The following is a 6,497-nucleotide window of genomic DNA, read 5'->3' on the forward strand; positions in this document are numbered from 1 at the left end:
GGTGGGTGAGAGGAGGTGTATTCTGGGCATCTGTGGGAGTCGGTAGGCTTGAAATGGATATCGGTTTCCAGGTGATTGCCAGAGATGTAAACAGAGAGGTCCAGGAAAGAGAGAGAGGTAACGGAGATGGTCCAGGTGAACTTAAAGTTGGGGTGGAAGGTGGTAGTGAAGTGGATGAACTGTTCGAGCTCCTCGTGAGAGCACGAGGCGGCGCCGATACAGTCATCGATGTAACGGAGGAAGAGGTGGGGGATAGGGCCAGTGTAGCTTCAGAAGAGTGATTGTTCCACGTATCCTACAAAGAGGCAGGCATAGTTTGGGCCCATGCGGGTACCCATGGCCACCCCCTTTGTCTCTGGGAAGTGGGAGGAAATGAAAGAGAAGTTGTTAAGGGTGAGAACGAGTTCAGCTAAGCGGATGAGGGTGCCAGTGGAGGGAGACTGATCGGGCCTGCGGGATAGGAAGAAGCGGAGGGCCTTTAGGCCATCTGCATGGGGAACGCAGGTGTATAGGGACAAAAGACTGCACCTCCCAGTCACGAACCATTTCAACTCCCCCTCCCACTCCTTGGACGACATGTCTATTTTGGGCCTCCTACAGTGCCACAACGATGCCACCTGAAGGTTGCAGGAACAGCATCTCATATTTCGTTTGGGAACCCTGCAGCCCAATGGTATTAATATGGACTTCACAAGCTTCAAAATCTCCCCTCCCCCGACCGCATCCCAAAGCCAGCCCAGTTCGTCCCCACCTCCCTAACCTGTCCTTCCTCCCACCTATCCCCATCTCCTACTTACTAACCTCATCCCGCCCCCTTGACCTGTCCATCCTCCCTGGACTGACCTAACCCCTCCCTAACTCCCCACCTACACTCATCTTTACTGGGTCCATCCCTGCCTCCTTGACCTGTCTGTTTCCTCTCCACCTATCTTCTCCTTTATCCATCTTCTATCCACCTCCCCCCTCTCCCTATTTATTTCAGAACCCCCTTCCCCTCCCCCATTTCTGAAGAAGGGTCTAGGCCCGAAACGTCAGCTTTTCTGCTCCTCTGATGCTGCTTGGCCTGCTGTGTTCATCCAGCTCTACATCTTGTTATCTCAGATTCTTCAGCGTCGGCAGTTCCTACTATCTCTGAATACATATTACAGGGAGGTAGTTTGGTGGAGCAAAGTTTGTTGAAGAGTTATCTCAAAAGGAGAATGACAGGTGGAAAGATGATGTGATGGAACTCCAATGCTGAAATAGATAGCTGAACACAAATGGATATGGGTAGGCAGGGGAAGGACGGGGACCTACAAAGGGGTCAAAACAAAGGGGACAAAAACAAAAACGATGACAACTTTAAATCAGAGCCATTGGCAGATAGGGGCAACTCATGAGAAAAGAGAAGACTGAGCAGACTCTGGCCTAAATACAGCTCATAAATCTTGCTCAGCCATTTTCAGTTGAACATATTTGTACAATCTGCTGGTACTTTGCAGATTTGGCTAAATAACTCTCCAGAGCTCTGTTAGATTATGCAGAGTAATGGGAATGCTGGCTGTTTAAATTGCTCAACCCCATGTTGAAAGCACTTTAAAGTTTATTTTATAACAGGTGATCAGACAATTGAATTTTGAAAGGTTTCTTTGGTTCAGCTGATGATCCCTTACCCTTACTGGCCTCCACACTCCCACAGTAGTCATGAGCGGTTTGTGTTTGAACCTGCACAGTTCTAATTCAGCGCTTCTGCATCACATCCATAAGCAGATGACACTTTCAACACTGCCAGAGAGTCTGCTGACAGCCATTCTCATACATTACTGTACGAAAAGCTCAACAGGTCAGGTAGCAAGACAAAGAAAGCTAACGTTTCAAGTCAATGAAGACCTTTCCTTGGTCTACATTTCCTAAGTTCTCAAGAAGCTCCGGAGAGAACACCCCTGCACCAATTTCATTTGAACTGAAGTGAACAAACTTATGAAACTCAAACTGCCAGAGAACAGCAAGGTTACACAGAGTTGACTCTCCTTCCAGGAATCTGGGCATGCTGCCACCACCCCCAAACAGCCCCCAAAGGATCACTGGTCCTGAACTGACCGGCATGAAACAAGCCACCCCATAGCCACAAAGAGGGAAACATGGGATTTCCAAACCTCAGTGAGGAGTTCTGCTCTCGAGCACTAACAACTATAACAGTCCCTGCATCACCACAACTGAGTACTGGTCATGGCTGGAACTGCAAGCAAACCCCAGGAAGAAGAAAACATGGATCCTGAAGAGATACTTTTGACAAGAAGGAATTTGGGAACCTAGGGAGGTTGGGGACTAATTCACGGGGGCAGGTGTCAGAGGCCAGGTGAGGAGAAATGGAGGTGTGCTGACCCTAATCCATGCAGAGCATCCCCCTCATGATGTATTCACGCCCAACATTTCAACCAAGTTGTTTTAAAAAAAGAAGTCTTTCGACTCTTGCCCGCCTGTGACTGCCCAGGATATTATGGCAGTGGGAGTGGGTTAAGGGCCATAAGCGGTAACCAGTCTGCTTGGAGTTTGGCGACAAAGATTTCAGTCATGTACGAATTTACTACTATGTTATTTTTATACTTTGTGTCCATTTATAAAATGTTTTATTTGTTTCATTCACTTACAACAGCAGTTTCAGGGTGCAAATAAATAATACATGTGTTTAGGAGATAGTAAGGACTGCAGATGCTGAGGTCAGAGCCAATAATATGTGGAGCTCGAGGAACACAGCAGGTCTGACAGCATCCGAGGAGCAGGAAAGTTGACATTTCAGGTCTGGACCCTTCATCATGACATCAGACCAGAAACATTGACTTTCCTGCTCCTCCGGTGCTGTCTGACCTGCTGTGCTTCTCCAGCTCCACACATTATCAACAATACATCTGTGTTCTTCAGGGTATTCTCATTAAGCAGGTACTCTTAACCCTCACCATTCTCCTTCGTGAAACGTATAACTGCACAATTATCCACTTTAAGCTGCCTCTTCCAGCTCCCTGCTCAACCCAAGAGGCTATCTATATCTTCTTGAAATCTCTCTCAATTTTTCATGCTGTTTGTTAAATTCTTGTTATGCCCCAGCCACATCAGCATCACTATGTTCATTACCCACTGTGGATTCCATGGTTATTTGAAGGACCTTGTATATAAATGATGCCACATTTCCCCGCATATGTACAGTGGCTGCCCTAGAAATACTTCAGTTGGCCATGAAATGATTTGGGATGAGCCACGGAGCTTTATAAATCCAAGCTACTTCCTTTATCAGCACAATTTGAGAATGTGGGTGCTCCTGGAGTCTTATATGAGACTGAAATAAGGGATCAGCTGTGACACAGTCTAAATACAAGACCAGAGCTTTCTCGTTTGTGTGTGATAAGCACGCAGCTCCTGAAGCCAAGCTGCTTAAATAGAGGGGAAGTGCAGCACATTGCATAATGGGATAATCTACTGGAACAACAAGATAAAGTGCTGCCTGAGGACATGCACACTTCTATTCTTCCAGCCCATTCAGTTCCCAGGCTGCTGCAGGGTGAGCCAGGGTGCAGGCCAGGTGCTTAATAATAGGGGAAGTATGAATACTCGCAGAATGAACAGAAATTGATTTAGATCCACAATACAATTATGAAAATGATGAGTTTGAATAGCTTGCTTTCCTATTTCAAGAGCATTCTTCGTCTGCAATGCTCAGAAGAATAATTATTTGAGTCTTTTAGAACATTGTTGACAAGGCTTATTCCTAGTTGCCCTTCAAAAAGTAGTGGTGAGCTGCCTTCTTGAACCACTGCAATCCAGGTGCTGTGGTTTTTTTTATTTCTTCCTGGGATGTGGGCATTGCTGACTGGGCCAGCATTTATTGCCTATCCATAATTACCCTGGAGGTGATGGTGGGGAGCTGCCTTCTTGAACTACTGCAGTTCATTAGGTTTGGTAGACTCTCATATTGTTAAGGATGGAATTCCAGGATTATAACTCAAATGACAGTGAAGGAACAGCAACAAAATACCAGGTTAGAATGGTGAGTGCCTAGATGGGCAACTTGCAGATAGTGATGTTTTTGTGCATCTGTTGACCTAGTGATGGAGCTTGTGGTCTTGGAAAGTGCTTTTGAAGGAACCTCGGTGAGCTACTTCATTGCATCTTGTAGATGGTATACACTGCTGCCATTGTACGTAGATGATGATGGAAGTCCACATTAAAAGTGGTGAATGGGGTGCTAATCAAGTGAGCTGATTTATCCTGGATGGTGTTGAACCTCTTTACTGGTGCAGCTGCAATCATCAAGGTAAATGGGATGCATTCCATCATACTCCTGACCTGTGCTTTGGAGATGGCAGACAGGCTTTGGAGAGTCAGGACGTGAGTTACTCACTACGATACTCCTAGCTTCTGACTCGCTCATGCAGCCCCTGTATTGAAATGGCGAATCCAGCTCAGTTTCTGGTAAATGGCAACTCCCGGGATGTTGATAGTGGGGGATTTAGTGATGGCAATAAACATGGAATGTCATGTTTCATACATTGACATCCACAAGTTGAATTAGACAACAAAATATTTCGAAGATTTCCAAGTGCTTTTTTTGTGCAAGTCTATAGTTGAGCACAAACATCAGCTTCACTTTTCCCTTCTGGAGTCTTCCCCTATTGAGAAGCCAACATTCCACTGAGAATGAACTCAGCTCTTAAATATAAATCAACTGAGTTTCACCTGCTTTGGAGCTCTCCCACTTAAACCTTAAGAGGGCTTGCATTTGCAAATCTGACACATCAAGGGTAAAGGTAAGATTCTTATTTGAAGGTGGTTACTGCTTGGTATTGTGTGGCGCGAATGTTACTTGCCACTTATAAGCTGAATGTTGTCCAAGGTTTGCTGCGTATGGACATTAACTTCAATTTTCCCAGAGCGCTGTTTGGGAAGGAGATCCAGGTTTTCAATAGAGAAGTAATAGTGGAGGGGAAAAGGAATGTTGCGGAGTTCCCACTATCTGCTGCTCATGTTCTCTAAGTGGTAGACGTTAGGAGTTCAGGACACGATTGTGAAAAGAGTGATTTGAAACTCACTATTCTGGTTGAGTGCAGTAACTACACATTGAGAGAGTTGGGAAGGAGCCAGGATCAACAATGCTGAGTGACTAACTGACATGGACATTTATTTATACAGATACACATGTAACAGCACAAGAGTTAAGAATTGGATTGCTTGCACACAGATGAAATCACTTGCATGCATCTGTTTCCTCCATTGTCGAGCTGTTTTGTCAAATGAAAGTACCTCTCAAATTTAGCAACTTTATATAGTACCTTCAAAGTGCGGAGATGTGAGTGGTTTACCATATTAGGACTCATGAGTTAGATAGGAGTCATTTATACAGGGTGACTCTCTCCACTAACAATATATTTTCATGCTGGATAACCCCACAACACTCTCCATATTTCACAATCTCTCTGACCAGGGTTAGACTGCTAATTTGCTCAGAATAAGCAGGAGTTTGGTGTTGCAATTGTGCCATGTGGAGACTTAGAAGTCAGATCTCTTTGAAATTATTCAATATGTGACTTTGGACAGAAGACTAAATATTCCTAAATAAGTACCAGAAGGGGAAGGAACAAAGTAATGAACCACAGCAGGAAGTATTGTTAAATGAAGGGTCTTCAAACAAAAAAAAGGATTAGCCTCAGAGATAACATGTTCAAGTCAGACTTGCGTAATATTTAGGTAATGGTTTTGTAAGCAACCTTTCTCACTCACAAATCACTTTGCAAGAGATACAAATGATTCTCACCTGCATGACACAGTGCTGGATATGATCTTCTGTGGTTAAGGCCACAAAGTAGTCGTGCAGTGCACCAAGTTCCTGCATACAATAAGAAACATTATTATAATGCACATTAGGAGCTACACAAAAGAAAAGTCAATTCGTTTGCAATGAACTAAAGCTTGCCACCACGCAGACTCAATTAAGGTAAAGCTGTACGGTCTGAAAGAGGAAAGTATAGAAGGATAGGTTGATAGAATGAGATAAACTGAGTTGGGAGAAGACAGAAAATCATGAGCCAAGTGGTCTGCTTCAGTGGTAAAATTTTACTTTGATCAATACGAAATCTAACCTGAACCAACATTTTTTCAGAGATAGTAAGACCTACAGATGCTGAGTGAGAGATAACACAGCGTGGAGCTGGAGGAGCACAGCAGGCCAGGCAGCATCAGAGGGGCAGGACAGTTGACGTTTCGGGTCGGGACTCTTTTTCAGTCCCATTTCTGAAGAAGGGTCCCGACCCGAAACGTCAACTTTCCAACATTTTCCAGTTCCTCCTCACATGGACTTGTATAATTTTTCTACTGTAGTATGGCAGGACTCAACTTTCACTACCTGGGTTCAGCTCACTAACAGGAAGTGCAGTATCTGAGACACAAGTGATACAGCAGAGCTAATATATTGCAACAGCCTCACTTATTGACACGAGGGTGAGGGAGTGGGGGAGTGAATTCCAGGA

The 6,497-nt window shown here is 44.7% G+C and overlaps 1 long non-coding RNA gene across 1 annotated transcript in view; it reads right to left on the reverse strand.

The window, feature by feature from the left end:
- Window positions 1-6,175, reverse strand: part of LOC125486184 — a 12,376-nt gene extending 6,201 nt beyond the window's left edge. Inside the window, exon 1 of the long non-coding RNA XR_007264869.1 lies at window positions 5,786-6,175. This is a non-coding gene — a long non-coding RNA (uncharacterized LOC125486184). The remainder of the gene's footprint in view (window positions 1-5,785) is intronic.
- Window positions 6,176-6,497: the final 322 nt, after the last annotated feature.

This window comes from Rhincodon typus, chromosome 26 (assembly GCF_021869965.1).
Source record: "Rhincodon typus isolate 14 chromosome 26, sRhiTyp1.1, whole genome shotgun sequence".
NCBI lineage: Eukaryota > Metazoa > Chordata > Chondrichthyes > Orectolobiformes > Rhincodontidae > Rhincodon > Rhincodon typus.